This window comes from Rattus rattus, chromosome 3 (assembly GCF_011064425.1).
Source record: "Rattus rattus isolate New Zealand chromosome 3, Rrattus_CSIRO_v1, whole genome shotgun sequence".
NCBI lineage: Eukaryota > Metazoa > Chordata > Mammalia > Rodentia > Muridae > Rattus > Rattus rattus.
The window spans coordinates 68,714,262-68,726,400 of NC_046156.1; the positions used below are offsets into that span (position 1 = coordinate 68,714,262).

General features: G+C 40.0%; 1 protein-coding gene across 4 annotated transcripts in view; it reads right to left on the reverse strand.

The window, feature by feature from the left end:
* Fbxw7 (F-box and WD repeat domain containing 7) overlaps positions 1-12,139 on the reverse strand; it is a 184,084-nt gene that overhangs the window by 100,720 nt on the left and 71,225 nt on the right. For 2 of the 4 annotated variants that reach the window (XM_032898156.1, XM_032898155.1), the window contains 2 exons: positions 12,025-12,072; positions 11,838-11,901 (listed from right to left, as the gene is read on the reverse strand). The gene's annotated coding sequence lies outside the window, so the exon portion shown is untranslated. The remainder of the gene's footprint in view (positions 1-11,837; positions 11,902-12,024; positions 12,073-12,139) is intronic. The other 2 variants (XM_032898158.1, XM_032898157.1) reach the window with 1 other exon arrangement.

Below are 12,139 nucleotides of genomic sequence, written 5' to 3' on the forward strand. Positions count from 1 at the left end.
CAGTAAGAATGACCGCTTGCTTCACTTCTCTACTACAGTTAACAGACAGAACTGTTCTCAGTCTTGAGAGTCAAGCTAAAACCCAAACAGAAAACATGGGCCTAGATCTATTTTAAAAATAACACAAGGTGGACAGTAGCTAGCACAAATCTTTGAATAGTGGTGGGAGAGGCAGAAGGATGTCTGAATACAATGAGAAAAGTAAGAAATTCCCTCTGCATGCTGAACTTGGACCTGAAGGGTAACGACAAGAAAATCTACTGCTGTATTTCCCTACATAATAAGACAAGCAGCCAAGTGAGCCGAGGAATGCCTGCTGTCATACATGTTCTGAGGTTTGCTGAGAAGAAAAGGATGTGGCTATGTACATGTATTTGCAATAACTAAAAGCCATCAAAGACCTATCCTGATGAGGCATCCTTCCCTTGGTCATTTGCATTTCGGTAGACAGAGAAACCGAACTGAAAACCACACTGAAAACATAAGCAAACAGTACTGAGGGTTTTAATCATTCCCTAACAATCTTATACTTAAAACATTCTACCTTTCCTGATAACATAGCTACTTACATTCAGTAATTATAATTCTTTCTGAATTCCCAGAATAAGAGTCACATTAATACAAACATGTTAGTCTTCTTAAATAACCAATTTAAAATAATTTAATGACCATCCAGATACCAATGATGCCAACTCTTTTAACATACCTTTAAAAAACAGTAAAAATAAAAATGCCTTCTATTCAAAGACCCTATACTTTGAGGCCCTGAAAGGCTCTGCTTCTGTGTGCCTCACACTCAGCCCTTCCCTGCTCTGCTTCTGTGTGTAACTCATGCTCAGCCCCTTCCCTGCTCTGCTTCTGTGTGTAGCTCATGCTCAGCCCCTTCCCTGCTCTGCTTCTGTGTGTAGCTCATGCTCAGCCCCTTCCTTGCTTCAGAGCCGGGAAGAGCCGGCTCCTCCTACCTTCACCTTGTACCGTTCTTTAGATACTCGTGTTATAGTTAAATCAGTTTTCCAGAATGCCTAGAAACAGGCATGCACTTCACTGGGGGAAAATACAACCTTCTGTAAATAAAGACAATATTAAAAAAATAAAATAAATCAGTAACATCTCACTCGCCTGCTGAAAACACTGTATGCTGAACAGAATATAAATCCTCGCCTGTGGATGCGACTGAGCTGGACTGCCGGTAATTCTACCTTCCTTCCTGTGCTGCTGCTCTACAGGCCAAAGAACACAGCACTCTTAAGTTAGTTCTAACAAGAACAGAATGGAAGCAATAGTGGTTATTTTCATTACTTATCATTTTTCTTCCGTTAGCTAATTCAGTGTAATATTGACGGCTATGTTGCATACAGACGGAACGTGAAGACTAACCAACAGAAGTAAACATTGATAAAATGTCAGAAAATGAGCAGAATACTGTTCTGGCCGGGGGGGAGGGGGGAACAGTGAATACTTAATCAAGTCTACTTATATAGGACTGTTTAAAAAGTGGAGAAAACATTATGTATTAATATTTGGTCAATAATAAGTTAATAATAATAAGTACTGTTTTCTTTAAGCATGGTAAGCGAGTGATCTATCATTGTCTTCCTTACTGCACTAAGGTGACACAATGACCAAACAACTTTTAGAAGAACATAGCTGGGGACCTGCTTACAGATTCAGATGGTGAGCTCATGACTGTGATGACGTGAAGCATGGCAGCAAGCAGGCATGGCCCCGGAAAAGTCGCTGACACATTACAAGTTGTCAAGAGCTTTGAGGCAGACTGGTCCTGATCTTGGATTTGAAACCTCAGAGCCCAACCCCCAGTGACAGCTCCTCCAACAAACCCACACCACCTGACCCTTCCTAAGCAGTTTAACCTACGGAGGATCGAGCTTTCAAACATAGGAGCCACTGGAGTCCATTCTCATCACACCATCATAACCACATTCCCAGCCCTCATCACTAGTTTCCTTCTATATTATATCTCTATATATTTATATTTTTATATATTCTACATTTCCTTCCTAATTATAAGTAACTCAATGTCAAATTCTTACTTTGAAAAGTTAAATATTATATGTATATTGAATTAATTTCAATTTTTGAGGAAATAAGAGGATCTATCCATCTGTTAAATCTTAAGTGTCTGCCTAGCATGCAAAAGGCCTTGGTTAGATCTCCAGCTCCCTCCCTCCCTCTATCCACCCATCAGCCCATCCATCTATCCATCTATCCTCGGAAAACTACAAACAACTTTTCACAGGACATTCTTTGGTCCGTTTTTATCTGTGTGTAAACGCAAGCTACTGCCATTAGTCCTCACACATAAGGTCATGGCTTCAGTATCCCTTCAGGCACCGACTCTTCTACTTGCAAACACCGTGTGCTGTTCATAAACAGTATCCCAACAGGAAATTATCCTCTCCAGCAATATGGACTCTCAGGGCTCCCAGGTTTCTTGCAGGGAATCTATGAGATCAAAACTGCTTTCAATACTGCCAGGATGGTGCTTAGTCTGTCACTCTCAATCTATGTTACAAGAGGACACATGTGGTTATTTACCTGAGAAGTTTCCTTACACATTGCAGTCTGTGTCTCACGTCTCACTTGATTAATTAAATACATTTACAAGAGTGAACACAATGCCATCCTTCTTACTCCATTTAAGGAAAATATAGTTATTTTGTTTGTTTGTTTGTTTGTTTGTATGTATGTATATATGTTTGTATGTAGGTAGGTAGGTATATCTATGTCTACGTATATATGTTAGTTATTCAGGACTAGAGAGATGTCTCAGTGGCTAACGCTGGCTGCTCTGTTTGTCCAGAGGACCCAGGTAAAATTTCCAGCACCCACATGGCAACTCACAATCATCTGTACTAACCCCTTCTGGCCTTCACAGACACCAGACTCAAGTGGTACAAAGATATGCATGCAGGCAAAGCACTCACAGAGATAAAATAAGAACAGTCATGGTAGCACAGGCAGGAAGTCCTGGAGAGTTGAGGGGTTGAGCAAGAGGAATCAGAATAAGACTTGGTCTCAAAAGAATCAGAGAATATTTTGAAGTCACCTGGGAAAAGCACAGTACAGTACCTGAGTAATTCCTGCTAAGACTATGCTGAATGTGGTAAAGAAACAGGAGGTGATAACTTAACTCTTCCAAACCCATACATATTAGCCTGCATTTTCCCCAAAGGGTAAGGTTTCCATAGCCCCGTAAGATTAACTTTCAAAAACATTCTCTTTGGCTCTGTCCTTGACCAAACTCCATGTCCTCGGTTCTCCAGAACTCATTCCCATTCCCTCAAGTATTTACTAAGCATATAATGTGCTAGGAAGTCAGAGAAATGGAGGTACTGCAACAGAAACAGAAATCTCTTCCACCAGAATTAAATTAATATTCCCAAAACAACCAGAATAATAACTACAGTCAATGGTGACAGGTAACAAAAAATACAGAGTAAAGGTTAAATGGTTTACAAGAGCCTCATTTCTGCAGCAAAAATTTAAGTAAAGCTCTCCAATATCTGAGAAGACTTGTAAATGTTAGGAGAAAAGCAGTACCAGCAAAACCGTCCGTAGGTAAAACCTGAAATTTTTACATGAAAAGTTTCCAATATACGTAAAAAAGAACGGTATATTCATTTACATTTTATATCTATGACACCTATATTCAATTCAAAATACCACCAATATTGCTTTGACTTTTATTCTTCCTTGCAGATATTTTAAATTAAGTCCCAGATACCATACCTACATACTCTCTCTCTGTACACATACACACACACACACACACACACAGACACACTCAAGTGCCTCTCATGTTCCCAGAATCACATGATCAGATCATAACATTAACACCAGCTAATAGTCAAATTTCCCATATTGTCTCAAAAACCTCTGTTACAGTTAACAAGCTCTGTGCAGGTAGATGCACTGAGTAGCGTTCTTCTTCCATGGCCTTAACCCACCCCAGTGGGTGCATAGATCCCCTGCCCTGTCCAGCAGAAACATTAGATGCCATCAATTGTGCAACGCCTGTGTCTTTCACTGTGTTCCTTTCCTTGTTACCCAATTTCCATATTAACTACAAATAACTTTGGCAATGAACATTCTAAATTCAACTACTGAATTCAATACTATGATTGATACACAGTTTCCTGGTAACTCCTGGCCAGCCATTGAAAGAAATCAGACAAGCTAAGCATGGTGCGGTAACTCTGAAGAGACAGAAGGGGGAACTGTAATACTTAGTAATGTCATCCTAAGTAGCATTGCATTTACCTTAAACACTGAATTTCAATGTAGTGACTGAATCTGCACAGTAATTAGATTCTTGGATATGATTCCATCAGAAAACAAGCAAACAAGCCCATGCTGTAAAGGACTTAAAGGTAAGTAAGGGCTGGATGTATGGATTTTATAATTCAAATGTACTCATTAGCTATTATCAGAAGTTACCACTTACAACGATCCTAAAAGCAATGTACTTCCAGTTTCCAAATAATTTCTTCAATAAGTAAGCTAGTCTAAATGGACTAATACATTGTGCTAAATAAAATTCCCATCATAAATTCAGTTTCTAGCTTTTAAAAAAGAAGTTCTGAATTCTGCATTAAATTATACAATGTTCGTGTGTTCAGAAAGAAGTGGCAAAGCCTTTATGGTAGCTCCTAAGCATACGGGGTTAGGGAGGCAGCTCAGTGGTAGAGCCTGCAAATCCTCAGGTTCGGTCCCCAGCTCTAAAGGAAATTTGTTTCAAGTAATATATGTTATGAAAACTATAAATTTAGGGGCTAAGGGGAAGGCTAGGTGGGCCAAATGTTTGCTGACCAGGCATGAAGGCCTGAGTTCAGATTCCCCGTGTAAAAAGGCTAGCATGTAATGGCAATCCTGGAGCGATCCTAGAACTGAGGAGGTAGAAGCAGGAGCCAGTCTAACCCTCTAGGGAATTCTACATTCAGTGAGGCCTCTGGCCTCCACACATGCACCACAGGTGACCCTCACCAGTAGTACCTTTAACATTTGCATTTCCATCAGCAGTCTATTCATAAGGATTTCTTGGAGTCCTTAAAAATTAGGCTTTCTTTTCTTTAGGTATTCCTGCTTACTTATTTGTGTGTGAGCATGCTAGTGCTGTGCACACGTGTGTTTGTATGGGCAGATGCATGCATGTCTCGGAAGAGACACTAAGAGGGCATCAGATCTGGAATTAGAGCATACAGGAAGTCGGGAGCTGCCTAATGTTGGTGCAGGGACCTCAACCCTGTTCTCTACAAGAGCAGTGAGAGTCCTTACCCTTCTATCATCTCTCTAGCCTCAATTCCAGCTTTCTTTACCAGATTCCTTTGCCTCCTTCTGAAGCATCAGCAGCAAAACTTTTGTATTCTGCCATATTCAAGACAAGCCAAGTTTTCTCCTTTCATGTTCTTCAAAATTCTACCAGTTGCTGCCCATTCTCCAAGTTCTACACACACACACACACACACACACACACACACACACACACACACACACACACACCCCAAAGGATTTTTAGCAGCACTCCATGAATAGGTACCAAAGTCTGCATCAGCTTCTGTGGCTACTGCAACGATCACAAACCCACTGGCAGGAAATAAGTTCCTTAACTGAAGTTCTTGAGATGCTATGTTCAAAACTAGTTTCACTGAGCTAAATCCAAAGTGCTAGAAGGTCAAGTAAATTTGTTCCCCTTTACTTTCTAGGGTGCAGACAGCTTCCTCAATTCCCCAGATTCCTGGTCCCTTGCTCCTCCTCCAAAGCACACTGACGCCTGTGCCTCCTTTCCTCATCCCTTCCTCCTCCCTAGCCTCTTCACTCTAACATTCTTGTTTTTTTTTTGTTTTTTTTTTTTTTGTTTTTTTTTGGGGCTGGGGGCCGAACCCAGGGCCTTGCGCTTCCTAGGCAAGCGCTCTACCACTGAGCTAAATCCCAAACCCCCACTCTAACATTCTTAACCACATATGCAGTTTCCTCAAGACACGGCACAACACAGCTTCCGAAAATTAGGATGTAGGCATATTTGGGGGGCCATTATTCAGTCTTTCAAAATACAATAGAAAAAGTAAAATCTATATAAAGTCAGAAGTCTAGGGCAGCAGATCCAATCCAAATCTGAGGCCAGCTTTGTCTATGCAATCAATTTGGAGCTATTAGGGTGTGATGGCTGTTCCTGGTTGTTAATGTGACTATATCTGGAATGAACTACAATCCAGAAATGGAAGGCAGAGGCTTTTAACCCAGAGCCTGACATGGAAGACACACGCTTTTGATCTATGAAAAACTTAGGCCCATCAAGTCCAGCCTGGGACAGAGCAAGTTCTAACCTAGGCATGGTGGTACACACCTTTAATCTTGGCCGTGCCTTCTTCTGGAGGTCTACTGAGGACAATGGAAGAAGGAAGACTTCCTTCTTCTCTGCCTGCTTGCCCTTACTGGCCAGCACATCTGTTGGAGACTATTCTTTCAGGATCCCAGCTTATACAGATCCAGCTGTATACCAGCTGAAACACCCAGCCGCATGGGACTGAGCAACTACTGGACTCTTGGGTTTCCATTCAGAGTTGCCCATTGCTGGGTTAGCTGGACTGCAGACTTCCCGTAATTCCCTTAATATATAGAGACAATCCATAAGTTCTGTGACTCTAGAGAACCCTGACTAATAGGCTATATTCAGAGATGGTGAAGAATTTCTAAAGTAAAAGTTATAAAATATAAAAGCAAAACTATAAAATGACTTTCGGACTAATAAAAAATTTCTGAAGAATCAGTCATAAAGTGAGGAGTTTGCAAACAACCGTCTGAGCACGTGGACATATTGACAATTCACAGCACTCTCATGGCTCAGACAGACAGTCTAACAACAGTTAAAGAAGGGGAACTGCGGACTGTTGCTTACTGCATGCAGAGTTTCTGGCAGAAGTAAGGAGAAAGTTTTGCATACAGGTAGTGAGAGGATGACACATATAATATATATAGTGTGTCAGTATACATATAATCAATGTAATATATATATACATATATATATATATATAATGTAGTATATATATAATCACAGTATAATATATAATCAGTGTCACTGAATGGCCCACCTGAAATAATCAGAGTGGCAGATTTGTTATAAAATTCTCACATTTCAAAGTGACAATATGTTACTAAACAACCTGAAATGAAATTAAAGATTTAAGCAGAGTTGAGATAGTGGAAGACGAACTATCTATCATTTAACGTGCATTAGTCACGGTAAGTCTTACTGGAGTCTGATAGGTCATTTCTCAGACATTGCACAGGAGATGAATATTATATTCAAATAAGCAAAAGCACAGTAAATGCTCAACAACTACAACATCCAAATTTAGTCAAAAAGAAACAGTATGATTTGACAAATGTTTTCATGTACACAACAAAATAACATTATAGTCAACAATATAGTATTACAGTTTGTTGTTTTTACAGTAAGGAAAATCATACAGCTTTTTTATAATTAGAAAAAATATAGTAAATTACATATTTACTAGCTTTACTATAACGTCTAGGGCTATTTCCCTTCAAACTGGTACTTTTCTCTAGAACTATTCCTAACTGTGGTGAGATGACAGAATTTTAGTGTCTCTCTATCTGAACATGTCTTTATTTTACTTTCAAGTTATGATGGTCACAGGATTCCCATTTGATACCTTTTCTTTCAGCTCACTGAATGTCTAGTTCTTCCTCTATTAGTGCTTTTAGGATAGTCTCTGTATTTGCAGCAACTGAGCAGCTCGAAATGCAGATTCTTTAATGTTGGTTCTGCCAGAACTTCCTGGCTTTGTAGGCTGACACTTCCCGCTGAATTGAGTCTGCAGCCATTATTCACCCTCATGTGACTTCACACAGCCAGCAACCCTCTCACAGGCCCTCCCCTGGGCTCTAGTCTTTATCTTCCCAATCCTTCCAGTTGATGACTTTTATTACTCTAAGTTAATTGACTCTCCTCACTGCTAAACACTTGTTTTGCTTACTTAATTAACTATCCTTCCAGACAGCCCTAATACTCTTCTGCAATCTTTAAAGTTCCTCTATGCTTTATCTATCCACTCCTCACTATTCTTTTGGAGTCTTTTGAAAACAGTATTCCTTGGTTTTCCTGAGAACATATAAAAGAGTTATTTTAAGATCTTTAATCATTATCTAGTTCTACTCAGAGTTAGTTTCCACTTGTTAGTTTTCTGTATCTGAAAATAAATGAGTCATACCTCCTTTCCATATATATCTAATAACTTTTCGATAAAAATGAATAGATGATGTAAATAACGTAACAGTCTATCTGGACATTGCTATAATCTTTCAGAGGAACTTCTGGTTTTAGTGTTGTGGAAGGGAACGCCAAACCGTGCCTTTTGCAGCATGCAGCTGCTGCCTGTGCTCCGTTCCTTTACCTCTGGGGCCACGCCTTCCTATTTATCAGCCTGACACTCAGACATCACCAGGCACCTGAGTGGTTTATGGTAGGCAGTGAAAGAACTAGGCAGATATTGTACCCAGATGTATGGCTCACACCCTCTGATGTCATCTTGTCGCAGAGTTCTTCCCAGCATTTCTTCTATCAGCCTCGTGTTCAGTGATGTCCTAAGAAAGCTTTTGGCCACATGCCAAATCAAAAACCATTCTCAGCCAAAAAGTAACAAACACACATCTCATATGAATCCATTTTCTTTCAAGAACAGAAATCACAAACATGCAAGCAAAACTTCAAAAATCCCAGTACTTAGGAAGCAGGGATATCCAGGTCCTGCCAGGGATGCACAGGACCCTGTCCCATCTCAGGAGAAGGGGGAACTAACACACACAATATAGACTAATATAAATAAACCAATCTCATATAGTAACTGTAGCAGGAATGGTGGGGGCCACCTCTATGTAAGGTACCGAGCAGCTGCAAAAGTATCTCCTGCAGGAGGACCTAATTGAGGACTGCCTGAGAGAAGGGCTGCTGGTGAAGACAATGCTAGCCAATCAGGAACTGCTGTTTAGAAGAGATGCTTTCTTGGTACCAATGGGGTGCAGGTGGAGGGTATTAAAGGGGCTTGCTGCTGTATTTCTCACCTGCTCCTAGAGTCTGTGTCACTGATTCTGCACTACTGCAAGGACAGGTAGGGCCGGGGGTCAAGTAATACACAGTGTCAGACATAAGGTTAGTGGAAACAAATACATGAGGAACTGAAAGACAAATACACTAGACACTCTTTCCTCTGTGCTCTGGCCATCTGATACAAGAAATGTCAATGTCCTTTATGATGAAACCTACCACAGTCCTAAACTATCAATTATTTTAAAATGAACTTGGAACTTTGTGCCACACACAATGCAAAACGAAAGCTGAGCTCTATCAAGATTAAAATTCTGCCAGACAATGGTGGCAGACACCTTTAAACCCAGCATTTGGGAAGCAGAAGCAGTTAGATCTCAGGTTGAGGCCAACCTGATCTACAGAGTGAGTTCCAGCATAGCCAGGGCTATACAGAGAAACTCATCTGAAAAAACAAAATCAGTCATTTTTTCCAATGACTTTTGTTTTTCAAACTAAAAAGAATCCACAGAATAGAAGAAAATACTTGCAAGCCACATTTTTAATAAAGGTTTACTAGTCACAACTTTTAAAGAATGATCATCATTCAACATTAAAGCATTTGCTCTGAAAAATGAGTAAACCCTTGAAGGCTCTTTCTTTAGAGACAACCCACAATCAAGTGTCCTTTCCCATCACCCAGGAGACTAAAATACACACAGAACCGCTCATGAGGATGTGGAAAAACTAGGACCCTTGTGTATTGAAGAGAAATACAAAGGATTAATTACCAATCCCACCCCATTCACATACGCTCAAAAGAAATGAAAATATATATCCTCACAAGTTCACAATACACAGTAGCTCTATCATGAGGAATGGATAAGTAGAATGTGGCATACAAAGGAATACAATCCTGACACGACACATATGATGCTGAAAAGACTGTGCTAAGTGAATGGAGCCAGGCACAAAGGAACAAATACTACCTGGTGCTTTTCTATAAATATCCAAAACAGGCAAACTCACAAGCAGAAAGCCATCTCCTGTTGCCGAGAGGGAGGGAGAAAGGGTTAAGGGAGGTGAAAGCACCCTGCACGTGAGCGTCTGTGAGGGGTGCACACCTGACAGACTCGAGAATCACTCAAAGTGTGCAGTATGAGGTTCCCGGGTGTAAGCTGTATGACAATAAAACTATCACAAACATGTAAGATGAGATATCCTCCAAAGCCTACAATGATGACAGTTTGGACATTTAGGAGACTGTCAAACTAGCCCTTTCTGTGTGATGTACTCCAGAGATGAGCCGCCACACTGGCAGGCATCTCTGCTGTAGTAACTGTTCCTGAATGTGCTACAAATTGCACATATGTGCTAAACAGAAGACTATAACTGCTGCTCATGTAAGCATGTGCTATAATTGCTATGGGCATACCTTCTGGTCAAATATTCACTGTTTCAAATACAGTAAACAGTTTAATAAAAAAATGATGTTTTTTCCACTTCATACATCTAGACCTTCCTTTAGCTAATGAAATAAACATTTTTGTGTGCCTATATTCAAAATGACCACAAACTATACCATGGTACTTGATTATTGGATATCTCAGCATTTTATCCCATTTAATAGAACAGTTAATAACTTTTAAAAATTTCACTATTAAAAAGGAATGCTTTATACACTGCTAGTATATATAGAAGCTGGAATAACCACTATGGAAGTCAGTACAGAGGATTCTCAAAAAAAAAAAAAAAACAACAACAACAAAAGAAAACCCTACAAATAGAACTCCTTGTGATCCAGTTTTCCTACTCCAAACACGCAGCTAAAAGAACCAGCCAGCACAGCACAGTGCTATGCACATCAGTGTTTGCTGCAGCACTGTTCAGAGCTGCCAGGTAACAGACGAATGAATGGATGAAGAAACATGCTCACATTACTATGATGGGTCTTCCCCCTCAGCTATAAAGAAGAATAAAAATTCGTTAAGAAGATGGGTAGTAAATGGGACCATCATGCTAATTGATGAGTATGCCAAACTCAGGGAAGAGAAACTATCACCTGCTTTCTACTATGTGCAGGATATACATAATACGTGTATGGGTGGATGCATGGATAAACAGGAAGGAAGTGGCCTAAAAGACACAGGAACAAGAGATGGGCTGAGGAAACGGCTTGGTGACTGAAGGTGGTTGCCGTGCAAGCATGAAAACCTAAGTTTTGGTTCCCAGCACTCACACAAAAGCTGGGCATGGTCAGGTGACCCCATAACTCCACCACCACTGGGTTGGGGGACACGAAAAGGTTGTTAGGGCTTGCTGGCCCTAACAGCAAGATGGTGAGCCTAAGTTTCAGTGAAAACCTGTCTCAAGAGAACAAGGTGGAAGACAATAAAGCAAGATACCTGACATCTTCCTCTGGCTTCAGCATGTATGCACACATACCTGTACACATATGTGCACACATACAAACACCACACACATATATCATGCACACAGTGGGGTAGGGAGAGGGGACAGCTCACCCTAGTGAAATGAAGGCAACTACAAAGAGAAGTTTTCATTTTAATCTTAGAAGAGAGAAGTTATGGTAATCCAGATTGGAAACAGCATAGACACCAACTCACAGTAATGGTGCTTATGCTCACACTGTGGTAAACAAGACTTAACACATCACCATCTGAATGTTTTGGCAATTAATAGACAATTAGTATAAAATCTCAAGTAGAAAAAGTCTTATTTAATTCATAAATTACCATTCCTGCTTACTAACCTGATTGCCTAGACACAATGTGTAGAGGGATCACAAAAGATATAAAGAGAAGAAATTCTCGTACCTAGGTAAAAATGAAAACAAATATAATCTTATTGTAATTTAACTTACTGCTGTCAGAGGGGTTCATGTAGCACATACATAAATTTAAGAAACATGCAAAAGTGCACAGAAATCAAAGACTTACCAAATATTTAGAGAGCCTTTTAAAAGTCTCGTTGATAGCAGAGATTTCCTGAATAATAAAAATAAAAATAGTTATTCAATGTCAGAGTTAAACATAGTCTGCCTAAAGTTTTCAT